This window comes from Nematolebias whitei, chromosome 3, assembly GCF_014905685.2.
Source record: "Nematolebias whitei isolate Nwh7 chromosome 3, NemWhi1, whole genome shotgun sequence".
Lineage (NCBI taxonomy): Eukaryota > Metazoa > Chordata > Actinopteri > Cyprinodontiformes > Rivulidae > Nematolebias > Nematolebias whitei.
In genome coordinates, this window is record NC_056500.1 from 24,511,488 (window position 1) to 24,537,839 (window position 26,352).

General features: G+C 41.5%; 1 protein-coding gene across 3 annotated transcripts in view; it reads left to right on the forward strand.

Moving 5' to 3' along the window:
- Positions 1 to 26,352, forward strand: part of LOC119430680 (pre-B-cell leukemia transcription factor 1) — a 99,568-nt gene that overhangs the window by 27,729 nt on the left and 45,487 nt on the right. The window lies entirely within an intron of this gene.

Here is a 26,352-nt window from a genome sequence, read left to right on the forward strand (position 1 = left end):
CAGAGACCTCCTGCTGCTGCAGTGGACCACGGGGACATCCTGAGGCCGCAGTGGGCCACAGAAACCTCCTACTACTGCAGCGGACCACGGGGACATCCTGAGGCCGCAGTGGGCCATAAGGACATCCTACTACCTCAATGGACCATGGGGACATCCGATTGCCTCAGTGGACCATGGAGACATCCAACTGCCTCAATGGACCATGGGGACATCCTGCTGCCTCAGTGGACCACGAGAACGTCCTGCTGCCTCAGTGGACCACAAGAACGTCCTGCTGCCTCAGTGGACCATGAGAATGTCCTGCTGCCTCAGTGGACCATGGGGACATCATGTCACCCTGTGCTGGTGTCCAAAATATGTCATTCTCAGCAATGATGAGCACTTGAAGTCCATGACTTGTTGGTCTTGTAGAATGTGCTCATTAAAGTCATGTTAAAGGACTGAACAGGCCACATCAATGTATTAGGAGGGATTTGTGGAATTTGACATGATTTATTTTAATTAGGGATCAATTAAAAACTCTCAAGAGCACAGGACTAGTCCAGGTTTCTCAAGTCCTCTTTCTTCTGTTTGGAATAAGAAGAAGGAAAAAAACAAAAACAGACATTTGCTGGGGGGGTGGCGGGCTGGCCAATGTGTTAATTAAATCTTCTCCCCTGCCCCCGCCCCACACACACACACACACACACACACACTCTCACCCATCGCTCCTCTGTTTTTCGGCTGGCAGAGCAGCAGAGTGGCTCTGAGACACGGAACACTAGTTGTGCTGGCAATTATGTTAATGGGATGCTATTAGGCCATGATTCCGTATGAGCGATCGGGGAGAAGACGAGCCCCGGCGGCGGAAAATGATAACGGAGCGTGCGCCTCATTGATACGGCTCCAGCAGAATCATTTGCATAATGAACCCTCCCTGCTAACGAGGGGTGTGGCCTCGACACTGAGCCACTTAGATGGCTCAGGAGTCGCAGCGTGAGGCGAGCCGACACTGAGAGCACAATGTGACAAAAAGATTCATGGACTTTACTCGTGGCTGCGAAAGCCATTTTGGCATCACTGTAACTAGCATGCAAATGGTCCCACTCCTCGCAAACTTACTTTTACTGGTGCTGCTCAGTGTTTGTTTCCATGGGGAGACGTGACAGTGTGGCTTCCGGTTAATGCACCCTGATCCTGAAAACAGGATGAGGAACTCCCCACATTACCATCTCCTTGGTCTGATTTAGTCACATATTATTGGACTCAGTCAAATCAAAAGGGTTTATTTTTCCTCTGTGGAGTGTTGGTACATTTAGAATATTCTCATTTCTGGCACATTGTTCCTTAATTCTTCAGCTTCCAAAAATGGAAACAAATCAAATATTCATTAGGATGCCATTGCCAATTAATTTCTGTTTATTTTTGTACTTTCTACCTTTCTCTTGGGAGTCATTTTGTGTGCAGCACAAACATACATTTAGACTTTTTTTTTATTTTTTTTAACTGGATCTTTCCCCATGGGTGAAGCAAGGAGCTACCTTGGGGCACCAGAGCTTTCGTCAGGCAGCTTAAATAAAACAAGCAGTGCAGAATGTTCATTTACATTTTTTTATTGCCAGTTTTGCCCAATTTATACAGCAGAGTTTACACGTTGATACTATTAATTCTAAACTGAACAACTTCCATATTTGGCTGCACAGGTAGGCACTGTTTTCCTTTTTGTCCCCCTTCATAGAGTAAGGAGAGGAAATTGGAAATACACTCCATCCATCCATCTGTAGGTGCATGTTATGAGCATGATAACTTGAAAAATATTTGAGGTACCGGCTTCCATTTTGGTGTGTGGCTGCATATAGGCATAAGAAAAAGTAACATTGAAAATTGTATTGCCATGTCAAAATACAAGGTGGCCACTATATATTTAACTGACCACCTCAATAATTTTGAGGAAACTGCTTTCTAGTTTTTATATTGTTTAAAAGTTTAGTTTCCTCAAATGCTTGGGATGACCAAATATTAATCTATTGGGGCCAAGGCCACCAGTGACACCCCACCCCACCCCCAAATCTCCCTCCACTCTCCAGGATTCGTCACTCTGCTCTGCCTTGGACAAAAAAAATAAAAAATCCCTCTGTTCTTCTCCACAGTTTAACTCCTGACCTCCTGAATATCCATCCATCATCTTTTACTTGCTTCTTCCTTTTTGGGTCGTGGGGCTCACTGGTGCCCATGTCCGGCCATCACTGTGCGAGAAGGAGGGTACACCCTGGACAGGTTTCCAGTTTGTCACAGGGACACATATATATAGAGACAAACAAGTAATCTCTCTCACTCACACCTAGGGTCAATTTAGAGTTACCAATCTGTCTAACATGCATATTTTTGGTCTGTGTGAGGAAAACGGAGTACCCGGAGGAAACCTACACATGCACGGAGAGAATGTGCAAACTCTGCCCAGAAAGGCCCCGGATTGGGATTTGAACCAGGGTAACCTGCTCGCTGAGGCAGCAGCTCTACAAGTTGTGCCACCATGCTGCCCCTCCTGAATATCTTCCACCAAAAACATTAAGGTTTACTTCATTCTCTGTTAAGCTCCAGTCCAGAAAAACACTCATCTACAAAACTAAAAACATTCCCTATTCATTATTATATGTGGGGGCCGAGATGGGGAAGAGGCAGGGCAGCCAACTCGGGACCCGAAAGTCCCAGGTTCGATTCTCAGTCATTGCACATCTCGTGGTGTTTCTGAGTAGGACATCCCATCCCCAATTGCTCCCCAGGCACCCCCAACAGCTGCCCACCGGATGGGCCAAATGCAGAGAGCCAATTTTGCCATTTTATGGGAACATACAATGATGACAACACATAGCACATTATCATTATTCAAGTTCATTCTGAGAGGGGGGGACACTGGTGTACCACTTGCCTTCTTGTAGTCCCTCTGTAATAGTTGTGCATCTTTGCAGTGGTCGTGTCCTCCTGTCGTGGCCTGTCCTTCAGATGTAGCCTCCAGATTGGATCTGAATGATCTTGAGGCCCAGGGGAGGATACTGAACACCCCAGATCCCACCTCAGGCTGCTCGCCCCCTCTGCCTTTCATTCCCCCTTAATGAGAACTCCTTCTAATTATTTCAGTGGCTGAAGTGTAGAGACGCAGTCTGAGTTAGATCCCCACCACCACCACCACCATCACCCCCACACGAACGTGACTGCTATGCTGATGAAGGCAGAGAGGGATCAATAATTTAGGTCCCGGCCTTGATGGTGGGGTGGTGGGTGAAAGCAATACATCTGAGCGGGAGATTGCTTTTTAAGGCACGGCTCGCGCTCCAGTCAGTCGACTTGAAACTCCCAAATGTTTTTGCTGTAAACAGCTGACGTGTTTATGTTTACTGGAAACCTTATTGCTCAAGCCTGTGTCTAAGTGCTTGTTTACCTAGCTCTGTGTGTTTCGTGCACGATTATTGTAGTCTGCAGAATCACTTAAAGAGTGTGTCGTCCGCCAAATGATTTGCATTTGAAATATGTTGGTATATAATTGATTTGGAGGCATGAATATTGATAGCATCTTATCAGCTTGGTGCCCATCCCTCAAGCCACTCTGTGGAGAATAATGGCCCTCGGAGCATTTTTCTGGTCATCTTGCTTTAGTGAATACACACATAATCTTTAAGTGTAGAGAGCCTCGGCTCCTTGAAGCCTTTCCATCTCCCTCTGGGGAGGCATCCATGCATCTTTTAAGGACTCCTCACATCAAGAAGGCCTGAGCAGAGTACCCTGCAATCGCTCCCTCAATTATTAAAGCAGGAGTTTTGGTGCTCTTTCTCAGCCTTGGAAGAGGAGGAGAGGACACCACATGCAGAGGAAGGTAACTAAGCCTCATGTACAACCTCCAGCACAAATTACATCCATCTTACACAAAAGGAACAAGACAGTGAGAGTTTTCAATGGTGCTTTATCAGAAAAGTCTTAGCCTAATAGAATGCTGAGTCAACATTCATGCTTTTGTTTTCTTGTTTACAGATTTGTCTTTATGTTTTACAATCAAAGTCATTGCTCAGACTTTGTGCTATTTTACCCATTCATGTATAAAAACCTTCAGCTTGCTTGGTAAAAGTGGGATATGACTTTTGTTTGGTTAACTTTATTTAAAATAAACTTTCCTGTAGAAATACATTAAATGTTTTTTTGTTTTTTTTTCAAAACGTGGTTCTCAAGATCTACTTCAGCACACAGACTCTGTTCTTGTCTTCTTGAGCCACTTTTATCGTAACTTCTAATTACTGTTTTGCTAGATTAGGATTTTTGCTGCAGTTCTGCTAATTCTAGTTTTTAGCTACTGTTCTGGACATTTTAGCCTCAGCTACTGTTCTACTTGTTTCAGCTTTTAGCTACTGTGGTGCTCTAATTAGTTTGTGGCAAATGTTCTGCTTATTCTGTTTATTTTAGTTGTTCACCCTTTCTTTACCATTAGCAGTTCAGTTTCAGCTTCCTCAACAAATTTCAGCAGAACGCTTCAGCTCTCAGGCTTCATGCTGCATTTTTGCAGAACATGACCAGTTTTCTGGTTTAAACTTGGAGCGAGTTCTGAAACATTCATCTGGATTTCATTTTGCAGACATTTCTGCTTCAAACAGAATGAGTCACCAAGTTTTACAGCGCGGCACACTGGCACTGTGAGAGAAAATGAGGCTGCATCCAATTATAACCAGGGACGCGTTTGCTCAGTGTTTCCTTTGATTGATGTGTTGCAGCCTGCAATCGCAGCTCTAACCAAGTCCAAATGGCTTCGATTGAAATGTTACTTATTGACTCATCCTGACACACAATAACATCAACAACAAACATCAGGGTCTTCTCTGCCGGTTGCCAGAGGAGGAGCAGAAACGAACGATGAATCAACTTTACCCCAGACTGGATCTCACAAACGTCAGTCTTCTTAATGTAAGGTTTTGTTGCTGTGCAGAATCCCCTCTGGCCTTGATTGGATTGTTGTTTTTTTAATGTAAGTTATAAGGAAGTCAAGTCAACTCCTGGAATAGTTTAGCTGATTGCAATGGCACTTTATATAAGCCCCATTTATTATCTCCGTAAGCAGCAGCTGCCTTTAACTCTGATTAAATATTGATAGCTATGTAAAGCCTTGTGTTGTGCTGGTTACTGGATTCAGAGACACAGAAAATACTCCCTGTGTTTCTGGGATCTTTTCTCCTTTATGTTGGGACAAAACAAGTGTTCTGACATTGAGCTAAAATACAGGCCGAGCTCATTTCCAGCTGGGTGTCAGAGAGTTGGATCTAATGCACGTCCGACATCTGTCACACTAATTTATTATTGTCCTTCAGGAGCTTCACTATTCTCTGGTTGGTAAAACAGACAGATGATTTGTTTTTTTCTCATGAACCACTAACTGGATTTCAATGAAATGACCACCATAGCAGTCATCTTTCCCTGCTGTCAACATTAGCCAACATGAAAATGGCTATAGCCAAAAACGATCATGATCATGATAGACCTCTGATGTGGATCCAGAAGTCAGCTGGTTCCAACACAAGTTTTAAATTCTGTTTATTTGCATAGTTCCTAAATTGCTGCTTGTTTCTGCTCAGATCCATTCACCAGTAGTTAGTTATTTCATGCTCAAAAGAAAGGGCATGTGACACCATGAATGTAAGTGGGACTTAAAGCCCCACATCACTAGTGTTCAGACTTTGGTCCCTAAAATACAACATGGCAGCTCCTGTAAAACGATTCCTGCTGGCTTCAGTTCACAACATCTAAAGGCTGGTTGGAAAGGATGTCTATAACTCAGCTGGAACTCTGCCATCTCTACTGGTATTGAGCTAAACCTGGTGTGTTAGCAGCCAAGTCATTCACAATACATAGACCAAGTGCTAACATCGCACACATTAAGATGTGACCCAAATGGCTACAATTATGCCAGTTCTCATAATAAGAGGACCTCTAAGAAAAGAAGCAGTTCTTCCGTCGATCTGAGGTTAATATTTGTATTTATTTGGTTATATGTAAGTTTACTCCACTCATCTAAAGAGGCTGTCACAGAGGCTCTATAGCATCATCCTATGGCAACGTATGAAAAAAATGGCAACATGCTAATGTAAGTCACATAAGTAAGGTGTAAATTTTGAATATATTACCAACGTGCTGATTTACAATGGCTAACCAGTATTTTTGTGCATGCACAAAGCATTTGCTGACATGTTGCTGAAGTTAAGTAAGTTACAGGTATGTAACAGGTAAGTTATGTATAAATTCACACACATTATTAGTTACTCATAAGCATGGTGGCTCAGGTGGTAGACCTGTTGTCTCTCAGCCAGAAGGTCACCAGATCAAATCCCAGCTGGGGGGCCCTTTTGGGTGGAGTTTGCATGTTCTCTCCGTGCATACGTGGGTTTTCTCCGGGTACTCCGGTTTCCTCCCACAGACCAAAAACATGCATCTTAGACTGATTGATAACTCTAAGGTGTGAGTGAGAGTGTAAATGGTTGTTTGTCTTGTTTTTCCCTATTTGTCCCTGTAAGTAACTGGAGACCAGTCCAGGTGTCCCCCACCTCTTGCACAGTGACTGCTGGATCTGGACACCAGTGACCCCTGCAACTCGAAAATGAAGAAGTGGGTAAAGATGATGAATGGAATATATAGCTGGTGATCTAGAACTTACGGAACGTGTTTATAACATACAGCTAGCATATTGCCAGCGTTTTGGGATTCAGCTACATACAGGTTCCACATGATGAGCATCTCTCCTGCTGGATCCATAATGTGCAGAGGTCCACAACTATCACAGCAGAGATGGAGGATCCTGTTACAGCTTCCTTCATCACAGATTTGTTTGATTTCTTTCGAGGCATGCTGATAAATGCAAAATTACTGACTGATGGTGCAGAGAGCTTCCCTTTTACTGTATATCTGATGTCATGTGATCGTTGCAATACGCTCCAACATGCTATGCATAAGTTTGGTGTAAGTTACACTGACGTTGCGCTTAAGTCAGAAATGTTGTCATACGATTGTAAAAGTTATGTACATGCTAGGGACAAGCATGTCCACATCTAAAAAGAGGCTTCTATTTGCATATCTGAGTGTTGGACAAAATTTTTATACGTCAGCATAATTTGTCTAAAAATGTGACAGGGCCCTAACAAATTATTATGTACACCATTATAGTTTGCATCCACAAGATAGCTTGAAGCACTATTAAGCTCAATGCCTCCTGTGTCATTTGTCCCAAACTGCAATCGTTGCCACATACTGAGATCATGCCGCTTTTTCTCTTACTGTTCATTTCATTTTGTCTGTTGTCTAAATACCTGGTCTCCTGTAGTTTCTTTCCTCCCCTCTGTGTTTTCCTGATGTCCCAGGGTCAGTTCAGTGTGAAAGAAGCGTCACACAGTCGTGAGATGTCATGTGCGAACACATGCTAATACTGTCCTCCAAAATGTGGGTCTGAAAAGCTTTGCTTGTTGGAGAGGGAAGCTATCAGCATAGAAGAAATAGATGAGGTAATGTGCTGGGAAGTAATGGGTTTATGCAACATACTGGAACACAGAAGCTCATTAGGAGAGTTGAGTCTGAACCCCAGCACTGCTTTGCCTGTACTCTCTTTGTCATAACAGACTAGTGGAAGCCAGGGAATTCAGTGTTTGAGGGGTGGGTGTGGGGGCATTTTGGGAGGTGAAATGTAATCCTGAGAGCCACAACACAGAGGAATAGGTAAGTTACTTAATGTATGAAATGGCCTGTCTCCAAGCAGTAGGCCAGTTGTGTTGCTTGTGCTGGCAGGGAAACCCAATCAATATGAAAGCACTCAGTATTAATAGGACATAAAGTGGTTTGTGTGTCATGTTAAATGTGTAGACACGTCTGTGGCAGGAGGGATTCAAATCTAAGCTCTAATTAAAGGCCTTTCATGCTGGACTTCAAGACTAAGATCATTTATGTTGATAAATAAATGTGTATGACTCTCAGCTACTACCACATCAGTTTTTAGCTCAATATCTATAAAATTAACAGAGTTATAGCTATTTTGTGTTTGCTACTGTTGAACAGCTGTGATGGTCATCTTGAAGTGAACTGACTTCAAAAGTCCATCATTTGTAGATAACGTGCCAATTTTCACTTTTTGAGAGGTTCATAACGTTTTTTTTTACAGAATTCTTCAATGCAATTAGGGATCCGGTTTGGTGGCCTTAGGATTTTGTCTTTGCTATTTGCAGATGATACGGTCCTGTTGGTGTGGCTACAATCTCTAGCTCTCACTGGAGTGGTTTGCAGCCAGGATGAGGATCAGAACCACCAAATCTGAAGCCATGGCCCTCAGTTGGAAAAAGGGGTGGATTGTCCTCTGCTGGTTAGGAGTGAGATTATGTCCCAAGTAGAGGAGTTCAAGAATCTCAGGGTTTCATTCACAGTGAGGGAAGAATGGAGCGTGATATCAACAGACAGATCGGTGCATCATCTGCAGTGTTGTGGATTCTGTGCTGGTGAAGCTATATAAATATAGCTGTCTATATAAATAAATTAAATGGAAGCGAAATTAGGGCAGCACAGTGGCACAACTGGTAGAGCTGCTGCATCTCAACGAGCAGGTCACACTAGTTCAAATCCCAGTCTGGGGGCCTTTCTGGGTGGAGTTTACATGTTCTTGCCGTGTATGTGTAGGTTTTCTCCGGGTACTCTGGTTTCCTCCCACAGACCGAAAGCATACATGTTAGGCTAAGTGGTAACTCTAAATTGTCCCTAGGTGTGAGTGAGAGAGTGAATGGTTGTTTGTCTCGTTTGTCTCTATGTGTCCCTGATGGACTGGAGACCTGTCCAGGGTGTCCCCCGCCTCTTGCACACTGATGGCTGGACATGGGCACCAGCGACCCCCGCAACCCGAAAAGGAAGAAGTGGGTAAAGATAATGGGAAGTGAATTAACTACTAACATCTGAAAAGGTGGGCTGGCTTTACAGCTCCAACTGATTATAGTAATATGTTGGTACTGATGGGATGCTTTTGGCGACCACCCCACTCCTTTTGGATTTGAACTTTCGGTGTGTTTTGTCACTTTCTTTAACAAACTGTTTTTTGTAACTATGACATTCAACAATGACACACAGATGATTCTGAGACCCGCAAGCTTCTTGCTTTATGTACAGAAAATAAAATGCTGGAACTTTCATTTAACATAAACATCTCGTACAATATACAGTAAGGATAAACACTACATCGTGTTCTTTCACCATGTCTTCAGACATGTTATGATATAGATATTGATATGTAGACTTATAGATGGGATATTTATATAGCTCCAAGTCCAAACAGATGTCATCTCAGGGCACTGTACATAAACATTGACAAGTTGGATAAAACATGACCAGCTGTGGTTTGAGAGGACAGGAAGGAGAAACAGGCAAACACAGAATGACAGGTCCTGGTGTACTTACTATTGGAGGAAAGGTAAAAAAAACATATTAAGGTTATAAATAATTACAAATACAAACAGGTAGAGTAGAGCAAGTAATAACAGCAGCAGAGTGAGGAATTGTGGTCAGTTTGTCCTCCAGCATATATATATATAAGCATATAGCAGCATAACTAAGTGGATAGCTCATGAAAACCAAGCCATCCCTAACTACAGGATTTATCAAAAAGGAAAGACTTAAGACTAATCTTAAAAGTAGACAAGATGTCAGCCTCATGGACAGAAACTGGATGTTGGTTCCAAGAGAGGAGCCTGAAAACTGAAAGGTCTGCCCCCCATTCTGCTTTTGGAAACTCTAGGAACCACAAGTAAACCTGCCATCTAAGAGCGAAGTATGGAAGAGTAAGATCTCTATTATAAGATGGAACTATGTTGTTGAGAGCTTTGTATGTTAGAAGTAAGATTTTGAATTCAATTCTGAGTTTGACAGGGAGTCAATAGAAAGAAGCTAAAACTGGAGAAATATGATCTCTCCTACCAACTGTCATTAAAACTCTGGCAGCAGCATTTGGGATCAACTGAAGACTTTTTAAATATGTTTTTGGACATCCAGATAATAAACAATTGCAATAGTCCAGCCTAAACCTGATAAATGCATGGTCCAATTTTTCTGCATCATTTTTGGACAAGATCACTTGAGCACTGAACCCTGAGCAACTCCATGACTAACGTTGGTATATGAAGAAGCTTCATTATTTACATTTACAAACTGGAATCTATCAAATAGCTACGATTTTAGAGCTGTTCCTGTAATCCCAATATCATATTCAAGTCTCTGTAGTAGAATATGGTGATCAACTGTATCAAATGCAGCACTGAGGTCTAACAGGACCAGTGCAGGTCCATTGTCTGAGCCCATGAGAATATCATTAGTGACTTTCACCAGTGTTGTTTCTGTGCTTTAATGAGCTTTAAACCCTGACTGAAACTCCTCAACATATTATTTCTGTTCAGATGTTCACACAACTGATTTGCAAATATTTTCTCAACAATTTTTAGATGAATGTTAGATTAGGTCTATAATTGTTCAGATTCCCTGAATCAAGATATAGTTTCTTAAGTAAATGTTTAATTACAGCAGCCTTAAAGTGCTGTGGTAATAACCATTCATTAGAGACAAATTAAACAGATCCAAAATGGATATATTAATTAGGGGAAATACTTCTTTAAACAGTCTGGTTGGGATGGTATCTAGCAGACATGTGGATGGTTTGGATGAAGCTATTATTTTTTTACAATTCAGAGAGCTCAACAAGACAAAAACAGCCCAAACATAAATCAGGTTCTAGTGACATTTCTAAAGTTGCCTCATCTGACAGAGGCGATGGAAGGATGGTTTGAATTTTCTCTCTAATGAAACAATTTTATTTATAAATAATCACATGAAGTCATCACAGCATATAGCTGAAGGTATACATGACTCAACAGAGATAGGAATTTTCATTGGTCTAGCTATAGTACTGAACAGAAACCTGGGGTTATTTTTATTCTCATCTATTAAAGATGAATAATATACAGTTCTAACTTTATGGAGAGCTTTCTTATATGTTAGCAAGCTATCTCTCTAAGTTAAATAAATTTATTCCACGTTAGTGGAATGCCATTTTCTTTCCAGCTTTCTCAATGTCTGTTTTAAAGTACATAACTCAGAATTGAACCATGGAGTCAGTTTCCTCTGATGGATGACTTTCTTTTTCAGCGGAACAATTTTATCAAGTGAAGTTTGCATTGAACTTGTAAAATTATCAACAAGATCATCTAAGTCACTGCTCTCTGTTGTATTTATCTGTAAGACAGAGGGAAACAACAGTGGAAGAGATTCTTTAAATTTGGTTTCTGCATTCTCTGATAAACACCTGCTAAGATGAAATTTACTCTCAGTGGCTGTGTAGCCAGTTAATGTAAACTCAAAGGTTATTAAAAATGGTCAGACAGAATAGGATTTTGAGGATGCATTAATAAGTACCTGAGCTCTATACCATATGTCAGAACCAGATCAAGAGTGTGATGATGAGAATGAATAAATGTGTGGACATTTTGGGTAAAACCAATAGACTCTATTAAATTATTAAAGGCTATGCTTACTTTCAACATCTACATAAATATTGACTATAATGCATGGAGCCACACATCAGAGCAGCTGTTTTTTTCCCTCCATGCCTCTTTTACTTCTGCACTGCTTGCCGGGCTCTGAAAGGTTGTTTGAGCGCAAGAAGGGAGCGGCTCCATCAGTGACTTATGAGCTGCCAGAAGGAGCAGAAACACGGGACACACTGTGTGGCCATTTTGCAGAACTGTCTTCTGAAAGAAACTACTATGTTTCTCAGCTGATCTGGGAACACCTTGGAGTCTTCCCAGAAGAGCTGGAAGATGTGGCTGTGGAAAAAGAGAGGTCTGGACCTCCCTGATCAAGCTGCTTTCCTGCAACCGCATTTCAGAACAAGCAGTAGATAATGGATGAATGTTCAATACTTTGTAAATTACAAGTTACAAGAACCAAACGTTATAGCACCCATCTCTTGAATGGGCTGAGCTAAGAAAAAAAAGCTCAAATTGTACAGAGGTGATTAGTTTACTAAAACATGTTGAAAACATAAATTGAAAAACTGTGTGTGTGTGAATGCTGACTCAGCTTTAACGCAGTAGTTCCCAGAGCACACTCATCGTTAGAATCCTAATTATTTCTGAGAGCCATTTGTTTGGTTTATTTAAAGCCTGTGAGTTTATATTAAGAAGCAAACTGAGTCCATCCATACCTAACTGTTTTTCTGTTTTAAGGTGAACGTTACACAGTCATTTTGATGTTTTGGAGTTAAAACTCAGGACTTTCTTCAGTGTTATCACACATCAGTGGACACTATGTCAACTGCGCACTTTGCTCAGTGATGGTGTCACCATCGTAATTCAGTCATGTTTGCTGTACATGACTGAGGCATGTCTGTCTTTGCGGAAGCAGGATTTGTTTGGCAGACGGATGAGGTAGGCATCAGCAGGTTTCTGGCTCATGCAGAGGCAGAGTTTACGGTCTATTTCCAGCACAGCGTGTTCATTCTAGGTGACTGGAAGGACTGGGAGCCATTAAAGGCCTGCCCTGCGCCTCCACCCGAGTGTGAAACGCTGTGTCTCGGAGATGCCGCTCTGCTTTTGCTTGTTTGACCTGTTTGTTTCTGCTTAAAAATCCTGAGGTTACTCAGCCTGTTAAACTCAAGTACATCATGCAAAGTTAGAATTACTTTTTTTAACATAAAACACACTTTCTTATATTACCTTCCCTTTTACAACACATTGACAGTAATTGTCACCTAATATTGGTGGGCAATTAGGTTTTTGCCCTTGTCTATGTGTGTGTGTTTGTGTCTGTTAGCAAAATAACCAAAGTCAACTCATTTCACCAAACACAAGTATGTGTTTGGTGTTTGTCCAGTATGCCTGCCGCTGAAGGATTCGAACAGTGAATGTGAGGGTATTTACAATTCCCCCTCTTCGCTCTGTGACGGGACTATATTGACTATAAATCCACCACTTTTACAGATATTGATCAAAGGTTTGGTGTGGTTCTAGTTGAGACTGATCACTAGCACATTTTCTGAGCACTAACAGATTTCACCAAAGAGTTGTTTAAACTCTTAACCATTTGAAGTCATCTTTGTCTGATTGTTAGCAAAATAGCTTGAGAAACACTGGATGGGTTTTAATGAAACTCTGTCAGATCAATAATAGCCAAGACAAATATAGCAATAAATCAGTCAACTTTACAGATATTGACCTAAAAATAAAGTTGATGTGGTCACAGCTAGGGCTGAACAATTAATTGCATTTGCAATAATATCGCGATATGATAAAATGAGATTTTCTAATCGCAAAGGCTGCAGTTTGATTGGTCACGTGATCTGGTTACATGATTTGCGAGTGAGCGACGCAAATCAGCAAGGAGCTGGAGAAGTCAATACTGTGTTTTAACCGGTTGCACAATGGTGTCAGGCTCGACAGAAGCTGACATATCTGAAAGTTTGGTACCAAAGAGGGGGAGCACATCTGTTGTTTGGAATTATTTTAGCTATAAAAAAGAAGACGCTGCGCAACGACATGTAATGTGCAGAACCTGCCTTGCTGCTGTTGCTACCTCTCGATGTAACACCATGAGTCTTTATCAACACTTAAAAAAATACCACAAATCCATTTCCGATAGTTGCATGGCTAGAAAGCCAACGATCAGTGCTTCAACTTAAAGTAAGCAAAGTACCAACCGACAGGGATCACTGACCGAACTGTTCGAAGGTATTACTCCGTATAAACATAACTTGAAACGGCACACGGAAATAACTCGACCAATAATGGAGTTCATAGCGAAAGATATGAAGCCCATTAATATAGTAACCAAGCCTGGGTTTACGGCTTTGGTAAACACAATGGATAAGAGGTACAGAATGCCCTTGCACACACATTTTTAGCCAAGTTGCTATCCTGGAGCTACACAAAACGTGCAGAAACAGAGTTGCAGTGGAGCTGAAAACAGTGGAGGTTTTTTTTGCAACTGATACAGATTGATTGATCGCATGTGTTCGTTGTTCGTACATGGGAAGAAGACATTGAAAAATAATCGCATATTAAATCGCAATCGCAATATTGAGGTAAAGTAAATAGCAATTAAAATATTTTCCTAAATTGTTCAGCCCTAGTCACAGCTGAGTCATACTATTGAAGAGATGATATTTTTAATTTCCAGGTTTCACCAAAATGGCTACATTGCTTTCATTCCTTATCATCTTAGTCTAAATGCTGAAATGAAAGGCGGCGGGCGATATGCATTCCTTCAGGGAATCCTGAGTTTTTAATTACCTTTATTGAAAATAAACACTTACTCTTCAACACTTTGATAGTCATTGTCTCTTATTGGGTTCAAGAAACACTCCACCAGAAATCTGTAATAATTAAAGACTCGGGAGCCATCTTGGAAGAACTGCTCACGTCTCTGTAATTTACTGTCAGTAAAGAACAACAAGCCTGTTGGGAGGTATCACCGGGGCAATAAAGTCCGTTAGTTACCCCCTTGTTGACTATTTAAAGACCATTATATTGTTGATTCGAAGATATAAAACTTTATTGAACAAAAAGACATGGCAGATTTTCTTGGCTGCGTTTCACGCCGTCTATATTATGGACCTTTTTATGACATTTAAAACTTTATTGGACAGGACTCAGAATTCTTGGGCCAGTATATAAAATGAGAGGGTTTATTAGACTTTGTGCCCTTTTGCAGGTTCTGTTTGAAATATTGTCCACAGAGAGGTACGAGTCCAGCCTGTGGGTGTTTTAATGCTGCTCTCCGTCACTAATGATGTGCCGTAAAAAGCAGGTAGCAGATGCTGAAGTAAAAAGGAACATGACATATCAATATTTAACATAACAGATGTGATGTGGCATTTTATAATGCCAATAACCCCCAAGTGACCCTGCAGGTCTATAATATCTGGCTGTTTAGCTCATTTAGGACTCTAGCTCTCATTTGGCTGGATTTATTTTTTATTGCCCATTGCAGAAGGTGAGAGGAGATTGTTTTGCCCATGTCTGTGTGTGTGTGTGTGTGTGTGTGTATTCACAGACACGTGGGCAGATTTGATTAAAGCTCAAGATACTAATTGGCAGATGTATATCTAACACTATTCCTGATTCTGCAGGTTTGAGCCCAGGTTGTGTCAGGAAGAGCATAGAAAAACAGTCAAATCTCTCGTGTGAGTTTGCTTATTGTGGTGACCAATGAAGAAGGGAGCAGCTGAAAGAAAAACAACACAACATGTGCAACTGATTAACTTTTGGAGTCAATTTAATTCATATCAAAGTACAATTTTTCTCCCCCGTTGTTGAGCAAAGAGGGGAATTGACAAACCCTTTGTCCGTCCATCTTGTGAGCTTCTTCCAATTTGGTGTGTGGCTGCATCTAGGAGTAAAACTATCAAAACTACTATCAAGACTACTTTGATAGAGTAACCACTATCAAAAATTGTGTTGCCATGTTAAAATCCAAGATGGCTGCCACCATACATGTATGTATTGAATGAGTCCTCAATTAACTTGAACCATATCATTTGAGGAAACTATGCTTTCTCGTTTTTAAATTGATTAAAAGTATAGTTTCCTCAAATGACTGTGGTGGCCAAAGCCACCATTGGCCCCCACACTACGTTCGGTCATGGATAAAACTGCTGCCTCCTCTCCAGGATCCATCAAAACATTTAGGTTTACTTCATTCTCTGTTTAATTATAGTCCAAAAAACACTCATCTCCATAACTACAAGCATTCACTCAGAGATGCACTCTTAACGATGACACTGAATCTCTCAAGTTTACAGATGCTGAGCTTAAATTTGGCGTGGTAGTAGCTGAGAGCCATTCATATTGCACATTTCGACCTCAAACACACCAACACGAGCTTAAATATAAAGTTAACTGCAAGGCTTAATGAAAATGGCTGCAGCTGCCATTTCTCAAGATAAAATGATGAGGTTTAAAGCTCACGGGAAAGGCAGCGGGTGATTTGTGTTCCTTTCAGGAATGTTGGGCCTTCAACCGCTTGTTGGTTTTTCCAGGTTCATCTTTCAAAGATCCAGCTGAAGTGAAGATTTCCTGCATGCTGAAATGTTTTTGTTTCTTGGCATAGTTCAGCAAAAGCTATAAAAGCACACACCCCCCCCCCCCCCCCCCCATGCAGGTGTGCATCCTCAGCCACGAGAGCAGAATTTAAAGGGAGGCTCTGCGGGGAAACCAAAGTATGAAGTCAATACGGTCTGAATGTTTTATGAAGGCAGAGGTATTCAGATCACAGCGCTGCTGACAGGAAGAGCCGGCTGCTGCTCGTACGAGACAGAGCCAAACCTCCCCCAGATTTACCTCCATCCTCATTAGAGGCAAAGCTGCTGCTTGTTGCAGCTCACACCTCTCCAGATGGGTCAGAATCAAGAAACTTACAGCATGTCATGCCAAAACTTTATTTTTTATTTAACCTTTACTGATCCATGTTAGTTGAGAACTCATTCAAATTTACAACACTGATCTGGGACTTAAAATACACCCAAAGATATGAGGAGAAATTAAAGAAATGTACATACAAATAGTATTATACAATTACATTTATTATGTTCTAACCTTTATATTGCCTTATGAGGGCGGTGGCTCAGTTGGTAGAGCTGTTGCCTCTCAGCAAGAAGGTTGCAAGATCAAATCCCAGCTGAGGGTCTTTCTGGGTGGAGTTTGCATGTTCTCTCCGTGCTGCATGGGTTTTCTACGGGTACTCCAGTTTCCTCCCACACACCAAAAACATGCATGTCAGGCTGATTGGTAACTCTAAATGTCCCTAGGGGTGAGTGAGAGAGTGTCTCACGTTTGTCTCTATGCGTCCCTATGATGGACTGGAGACCTGTCCAGATTGTCCCCCACCTCTCGCACAGTGACTGCTGGATATGGGCACCGGTGGCCCTCGTGACCCTAAAAGGAAGAAGCAAGTAAATATGATGTATGTATGTATGTATGTATGTATGTATGTATGTATGGACTTTTGGGGAAACATTCGCCACACGTTTTTTGTCCGATTTTCTTTTTTCTTTTATTTTGGTGTAGTCAATAAACTGGATTTTTTTTCTGACAAACTAAAAATCCTACATTTATTTTGTGAGAACTTTTTCAAATGCTCTCATAACCTCACAGTAACTTTACAACACTCATGTTCCTGAGAGGAAAAATCGACCACATTAGAATACACTGAAAATACTACTTTTAATCGCATCGTATTGTAAAATAATGCATTCCACTCAGTAATGTTTTTTTCTTTTTACCTCTGTCCCTATACATTCGATTTTTCCATTAGCTCATTTTGTGGAGCTCCGTTTTTACATCTGAAAGGCTCTGTAAAAATGTTGTGACATGCAGTTCAACTCCCCCCCAGAAGCAGAACCTCCTCTTGGCCAGAATCATGGAGTCTCACCTCTCATCCAACAAAATTGTTTTAGTTTAGATTGAAAGAGCAAAACTTACTTATAATGTGCACAAGTAAACATTTGGTCCGAAAAACTGCTTCACATGCATGCAGGCTGCAGCATCCGATGTTCCACGGCTGACAGCGGCTGACTGCCAGTGGTCTTCTTCAAAGCAGGACGTTATTAGTTCAAATAAAAATGTCTGAGATTTATTTATTAATTTATCCAGGCAAATCCCACTGAGATCACAGATCTCTTTTGCAAGGGAGACCTGGACCTGAAGGCAACTAACATGCATGTTTTGGTCTTTAGAGATACTGTAGCTCTAAAAGACAAACTGGTTTGTTGTGGAATCAAAATATCAAATTCTGTGTGAGGATTGAACCCAAGTGCAGACAGACATGGGGAACTCAGGAATAAAATAAATAACTATTTATTTTAGTAGAAACAAACAAAAAATAAATAAAAAAGCTGTCATGGCAGCAAAGCTTACATAAAACACGGGAATGGAGACACAGAGGAAACAGAGCATGAAGTGGGAAGCTCAATCCACGACCAAGGTGGAAACACAAAGACGCTGAACTTTAAGGGACTAACGAGACACCCCTGGGGAAAGACAATGAGGAACAGGTGAGAGAGGCAGGAGCTGGAGCTGACTACATGAGGAGAGAAACACTGGGGAAACTGGAAACACAAGAGAAACAGAATCAGAAACAAACAAACAAAAAAATACAAGTAGACACAAAAACCCACAGGTATGACACAAAACATAATTTTTAAGCAGTTAAATAAGGTGGCTGAATTTTCCCCCAAGGAACATGTTAAAGGACAGTACGAGGGTTAATTGCAGTATTTGTTGCATATTTTACTCACAAAATATCTTCTGAACTCTAAGGGAACATTGACGTCAGTATATTGAGTACAGATGTGTTCAAAAGAAACGGGTCCATGCAATATACCCAACTTTTTTTTTTACTTCAGAAAAAAACAAGTCATTGTGTTTGTTCATGGGTTAGACAGTTTCTGTTACGTTACAGTCATGACAGTAAGTTCACTTCATCTTCATTAGATGTGTTGTTGTCGGAACACTGGCGAGTTTAAAGTCCTGTGTTTGGTAAACTATTGGACTCAACTCAAACTGCACCATTCAACACATGGTGTATACTGTATGTTAACATGTTTTATATTTGAGCTTAGACTTTGCAATAACTAGCTTTAATATACTGTACTCAACAAAAAGAAAAAGTAGAGGCACCAACCAAATAAAGCTTAGCTTGGAGAACTGCTTTATGTCACAAACAGCAGAGTGTCCTTCTTCTTATGAGGAAGTGATGTGAGAATGTCTTCTGTCAATCAGCGCAAAGATGTCAAAAGGCCTCTGCTCTTAATTCAATTCAAAAACTGTAGAGTGCTGCTGGACCGATGCCCTCATACTGTGTGAGATGCTGTCTAAGGGTTTCCTGGTGGTGACCAGGTTAGGGGATGTGTTAACTGAACATGTTCTGATATTTGATGAATTTCCTATTTTACTAGTCAGAGCACAACATAAAACTAAACAGATGATACGGTGCAGTTGACGTTCTGATTCTTGATCTTGTGTTTTTCTAGATGTGTAAGCTGTCCATGCCATAGCACTCATGGAAGCTCATACCATCAGGGAGGATTTTGAACAATGTGCTCATAACAGGCAGGATGGTCCATAGGACCTCGTGTCAGTTCTGAACTTCACCTCAGTCCATTTGAAATGAGCAGCTGTTCTGGATGGTGTTCACATCTGGCTTCTTCTTTGTCTGATAGAGCTTTAAGCAGCATCTGTGGATGAACTGTGTTTACTATGGATGTGTTCCTGAGCCCAGAACAGAACCAGACCTGGTTTTAATGTATAAGGTTTCCTGAAGATCACCACCACCATCAATACAGACTTTCAGCCTCGTCCTTTGAGCTCAGAGACTTCTACAGATTCTTCAAACGTTTTGGTGATGCGATTTTTTTAGTCAGGTTAAATTATCAGTCTTTACATTAGTTATTTATTTATTTATTTTTACTGAGGGAGGAACATTATTCTAAAAACTATTTTTAGATGCAGCTTTTTCACAGACTGCTAAACCTCTGCCCATCTTTACTTCTGAGGGGTTCAGCTGCTTTAAATTGCTCTTTTCCAGAAATATAATTAATCTAATTAGTTGCTAAATGGTTGTTTCTTAATCATACCACTTACTTTTTATGGCCTTTTTTGGCCCTTATCAAACTTTTTCAAGATGTGTTGCTGCCATAAAAATTAAAATGACCTTATTCTTTCCTAGAAAATGTACAAATTCTTAGTTTCCTGTGTTCCAAAGATAATATTTAAGAGTTTTGAAAACCTTTATATTCTGTTTTTCTTTTTTTTTTATATATTTGGGTATTTGACTGTAATCATACAGACAATGCATTTATTGCACTAATTAACTATAAAACATTTGTTACCACTGTTGGTTTCTATTAAATGATTTGTTTTTCAGCGCAGACACTTTAAAGACTGAAGCCCTCCGTTTGCACTCATCATGTTTGTCTGGGTGTCCTCCCGTCACTGCGCTTTTACAGAGCTCTGTCTGGCTGCGTTTCTGTTAACAAATGGAGCGTCTGAGTGGCTCTTGTTTACTCAGGCATCGTCCGGAGACGTCTGAGACTCGTATTGATTAGGGAACCAGAGTGCGTCTGAGACCTGATGGTTTCCTGAAGCACCAGCTGAAGAATAGCTCGTCTTGTGGGTGGGGGGGGACTGAAAATAGCTCATCAATGCCTAATCATATCAATGCATACTTGGTCATCACGAGAGCTAATGCAGCGCAGTGAAGACACATGGCATCAAAATGGAAAGGCAGATATTAATTTGAACGGGGAACAAATATTGCAGCTTTAATAGATTTGTGGAAGCTTTGTGTCATGGCTGCTCGTTCATGAAACAGCCTCAGGCCACAGAAAGGAGCAGGTGCAGGATTGCAGAAAGGTCGAGGTTGCCCTTTGTGAATGTTAGCTAGCCCCACCGGGCTCAGGAGATGTCCACAATAACAGACCTTTATGTCCTTTTCTCTCTTCCAGCAATGCTTCAGTGGCTCTCTTTGCAATTAAAACCAAATGTCCATCAGAGACTATCTCAGCTCTGTGTGGCCCATATGTTTGGGTGCTGATAGAGTGCGGATTACTCTGTTTGGGATGCAGATAACAGGCTGTTTATAACCTTGGCAGAGTCTGGGGCCTAATCTGGCTGGAGCATATTTCCCCCTTGCTCCCTGATAAAGGCCTGTTAGCAGTTTTATCACTCGGGCAGATAGAAGTCGAGCCAGAGCAAGACGAGCACTGCGCTGAGCTCAGTCTGGCTCTCAAGGCTCGGTTCTGCTGCTTTCATTTTAGATCGCGTCTTACCTCACTCATCATTAAAACACACACATCAACACACACATTCCAGCTTCCTGTCAGAAAGAGCATTCATTACCAACATAATATTCACATGCTTCATTATTGCTTTGGGCTTGAAAAGAAACAAGAGCAGCAAAATGTGCTCATTTTGCATTTATAATATACAGTAGAGCTTAAACATAATAAATAATTAGTGCTGAAAACAGAAATATAATGTGTTTATTCTTTCACTCACAATGTCCAGTTTCAATATGTGTATCTGTTTATTTTCAAGCCCTCCAACTAAATGAAAGTAAGCTTTAGCAGTTGTTTTCCTGCGTGTTCTTCATAAAAGAATGAGCGCTAGCTTCTGTATCTCCATCTTGATGGCTCTGTAGGCACAATTAGAGTGCACTCTTTCCACAGCCGGAGAAAAATGGTCGTTCACAGTAAATTGCTTTTGCAGCCGACTAAAGAAGATCTCTTGTTACCCCCTCATTCAGTCTTTCTCGCCGCTCACTCTCCCCTCCTTTCAGGAAAATTGCTTTCTCGCAATCAACAGATTGCTTGCTGCACTTAAGGGCAAATACAGGTAGACTGGAGCATTAGCATAACATTATTCAGACAAGTGTCAACCTCTAGGCAGCAACAGCTGCATCTGAGCTCAGTGTGAGGTGAGTGAAGTGCGATGGAGAGACTTTCGGAGCAGACTGGAGGCTCACATCCAAATCCAGTGTCCAGATGCAAATCCTGTAAGATGTGAGAAGTGGATATGGTTTGCAGACAGGGCTGGATGCTGGATCAGTTCAGGTTATAACTGGTTACCTCCTGATTGAGCATCTAATTATTATTCCTAATTGAAGAGTAGCACTGCTGCTCTCCTTCAAGGATGACTTGATCGCCTCTGTCCTTGTGAAGGAACACTCACTGTTACATGTATCTTCCTCCATTTCTCCACTCTGAAAAACTGTCACTGAAACACTGAAATACCGTCCATCCATTCGTCTGTTGTCTGTGCATGTTGTGAGCATCATAACGTTAAAAAAACAAAACAAGTGAGGTATTGACTTCCATTTAAGTGTGTGGCTGCATTTAGGAGTAAGAAAGTTTTCTTAAAAAATTGGGTTGTCATGTCAAAATCCAAGCTGAACCATATAAATAAATATAAACAAACCACCCCTATCATTTGAGGAAACTATGCTTCTAGTTTTTATACTGCTTAAAAGTGGCCCTTGAGGTGGCTGTGCTAGGCAAGGCAACCATTATCCACCACTCCTGGTTGTGGATAAAATTGCTCCCTTCACTTGCCAGGATCCATCATCTGAGCTGCCTCAAATAAGCAACAATAAATAAATAACCACCTCTGTTCTTATACAGAGATAGGTTTAAGAGAGGTATGTATAACTCCTCCCCACTTGAATATCTGGCACCAAAATTATTAAAGTTTACTTATACTGACTGTATAGTACATTCACTATTCAAATCCCTCAGTGACAGGGGACCTGAGTGTTCTGCTTGTCTTAGTTAGAAAAATATATATATATTTTTTTACCTACGTTTGTGTCTGCTGTTTAATCCAAACAGAACCCATAAAATATGTTCCTCCTCGGTCATCAGTGCTGAACTTGTGTGGTGTTTATCCTGGCTGCGGGGGGTTGTTCTGCCGTGCCGTGGCTGCAGCATCCCCTGGGCAATGTGTCCAGAGCTGCAGAGCAGCACAAAGGCACCGTCTGCGCTGCTAACCGGGCCATTCCAGGTCATCTGATTACTCCTCTGGTGATTACTAATCAGGGACTTGGTTGAGATGCTGCATCACTGAGGCCCCAAGATGTATTTATCTCTCAGATGTTTCTCGTATTTGTCAGAAGCCATGTCATGAGTTTTTATGACGCCACTTCTCAAATATAATGACAAAACCAAATTCTACTTTGAGTGCATTAAGCAAGAATCTCTCTGTTGGAGACTAGTTGACCACGCAAAAGTGTGAGAAAATTAGACACATTTTCAGCTGCAGCTTCACTGAATTCGGTGTGTTTTTGACCGTGTGACCAGCGAGCCATTTAACCATGTTTTGTGTGGCCAGTTTTTGAAAATAATAGCATGTACTTGTGTGCATATCCTGTAATGCTAAAATCTAGGCCTTCCACAATATTCCATAGCCCACCTCCAACAACATCATACCTGCCTCAGCCCACCACCTACCCATCTTGGCAGCTGTTTATGATTTAAATTACTGAAGTACAGTTCTGGGATAAAAAGAGGCAGATTTGGACCAGTTTTATTAATTATTATTTACCATTTATTATGAGATATTTAGACCTGGACTTTCAGTGTTGTAGCCTTGGGTGTTTTCTGTCAGACAAAAGCTCACTTGCAGGTGTCAAAATACAGCTTCAGTGCTCTTGAAGCAGGCTGGAGATGTACACGACAAAAGTAACACCATCTGGTTACACCTGCAACAAAACTGAGAAAGGTTTAGGACAGGTTTGAGACACCCTCAATAAAAATGAAAAGGGTTTGATAAGAACTGGAGATGCCTGCAACTCAGTATATAAATATGTTTGAGATGAATTGGGGACCCCAGTGTTTCCCCTACCATTATACAAGCAGGGTGCCCCGCCCTGTCAACAGAACAGAACGCCCTTCCTACCGTACCGAACCCCCCACCCACGTTGGCACTGATGTAGCGCTAAGCTAGCGGAGCACGCGCTAGCTAAAAAGCTAAAGGTAGCGCACAGGCTGCCTCGTCCCTCACGCTGAAACACCCCACTCCGCTCGAAAACTGTCAGTACAAACAGCGCGCAGCTCAGACATGTCTCTGTCTCTCCCCGCTGCCCAAATCGACAAAAATCACAGATGAGATGAGCGCCCTGCCATGGCAAGTTATCTAGGGGAAACACTGGACCCTCAAAACAAAATTGAGATCAATTTGAGATGCCCCTGACAAAACTGAAAGAGGTTCAAGATGAGCTTGAGACACCCATAATAAAATTGAAAGAGTTTAGAGATGAATTAGAGATGCCTGCAACAAAACTGGGAAGGGTTCAATAAACCAGAGACAAAATTTAGAAAGGCGCAAAATGAGCTCAATATCATTTCGAGACAAATTTGCAACTATCTTGAGAGAAACCTTATTGTACAAGTTCCCTAACCATGTTCAAATCTCATGCAACAAGACTGCAAGGACCTGGGTCTCGAGCGAAGAAGTTGACATTTTGGAGACTCTTGTTCACCAACTACCGGTAGTCGCAGCCCAATTTTTAGGTTGTAATAGAATTTGATTGTGTGTTAAACCTTTTATTGTTTCCTCTGGAGCAGCAGGACCGGTCAGCGCTGGCAGCAGCTTGTTCACAAACAAACAGAAACCCTCGGGGATCGTGCCTTGGACCCCACAAGCCATCACCAAGTTATTTAATGAAAGCTCTCAGAACATTGTGTGTTGTGTTATTGCAGCAGCCACTGTCAGATAAATACACATCACTGGAAATGCACTTGATAAACATGCATTGTCGTCTTTTTCTGTTCTTTGACAAAGATGTCAGATCTAACATGAGCTCCACTGTGTCGAACATGCTGTCAGTGCTTTAGCGTCTTATTGACTGCACACATTGCACACATGCCTGTGCACACACATGCATGGAAGTAAGGAGATTGAATTTCGCTCTGGCAGAAATATAAATTTAGACTTGCAGGAACAACTCTGAAACTTGTTTCCTGGTTTCATTTCCTGTCTCTTCACTGTGGGATTTTTGCTTATCAGTGAGGCTGATATATGAATAATCTCATTTTCCTGCAGCTTTTTGCAGCTTTCATAATGACAGTTCCCCACATTCCTGATTGTGACGAACACCCTCACTGCTTTAAGTATCACAGATAAAACCCATCCCTCTTTAGGAAGAGCAGGAAATGAGACATTCACCTAGAAATTGCCCTAGAATTTCATTCATTTCACTCCTGCTTTAGTCCAACTCATTTCAGATATTATTGCTCCCATCTGTGCTGAACAATCAGAAAAGAAACCATTTTGAGTGGCTGCATTAGATGGCCTTTCATTTTCTTTGGGCCTGCAGTCATAATGACATAATGTTGTGCACAAGCCTCTGCAGGCTCCTCTCTCTGTCGCTGAGGATTCATGCTCAAGCAGCTCCACTGTTCCCGGTGTGTAAAATACCAAATCCTATTATTTCTCGAGCTAACTAACAATGGTCCCGCAGGCACCGAGTGATGTTTTAATGAGAGCCCTGACTCCTGACGCTCGACGACATCTTCTCCTCTGCATTTCCTTAAACTGCCAAGTAAGAGCCCCATTAATAATTCAGCTCATTAAAGTGTGTAATTAATCTGGAGCTGTGTAACAGGAAGAGACTGAGGCGCAGGGGGAAAACTCCAGGGGGGCACAAGAGAAACATTGAGCTAAGAGACAGCACACCCGCTGCGATGGAACCAGCTTCCCGGCACATGACTCTCTTGCATCATTTATCTGTCCCGAAAACACGACAGAGAGGCACCGCTGCTGCTTTTACATCTATTAGACTTCTTCAGGCGGCTCAGCCAATCAGCAATACAGTGTGAACCGCACAGCTTTCTGTGTGTGTGTGTGTGTGTCGGGGGGGTCTTTGTGCGTGTGTGTGCGTGCGTGTGCTTGTGATGAAGGAAATCTGCTCTGATGGGTTAACCCGAATATGCTGAAATGTGTTTTTTTTTATTGTACAAAGATTTATGATTTGTCAGCTGGCAACACAACTCAAAATGTCACCATGTTCTTGTTCCTCACCATGTCAGGTGATTAGTTATTTTATAAATGAACTTATCTTACCATAACATTTTCACAATAAATACAATAAAAAAGACGTGTTAAGTAAATTGCATAAAACTGAACAAGAATCAAGAAATTAACGTAAAAATGGATTGCTGAGCAGTTGTTACTGTGTGACGAAATCTGAATTGCTTTGTTGTTGAGTATAAATGGAAAAAAGAAAAAAGCCTCAATTACATTAATTAAAAAAATATATATAACATAGTGTATTATGTTTAACATGGTGTAAAGCTAACTAGAGAAAGGCTAATTGGCTAAAATTCTCTCCAGCTTTTCTTTTTGTTGTTACATCACAATACTGAAAGTATTTAATGTAGATAGCACGACTTTACTTGGGTGGCACGGTGGCTCAATTGGTAGAGCTGTTGCCTCTCAACAAGAAGGTTGCTGGTTCAAATCCCGGCCCAGGGCCTTTCTGGGTGGAGTTTGCATGTTCTATCCGTGCATGCATTGTTTTTTTCCGGGTACTCCGGTTTCCTCCCATAGACCAAAAACACGCATGTTAGGCTCTAAGTTGTCTCTAGGTGTGAGTGAAAGAGTGAATGGTTGTTTGTCTTGTTTCTGTGTGTCCCTGTGATGGACTGGAGACCTGTCCAGGGTGTACCTCGCCTTTCACACAGTGATTGCTGGATATGGGCACCAGTGATCCCTGGTGGGTAAAAGATAACGATGGATGGATGGATGGATGGATGGATGGATGGATGGATGGATGGAT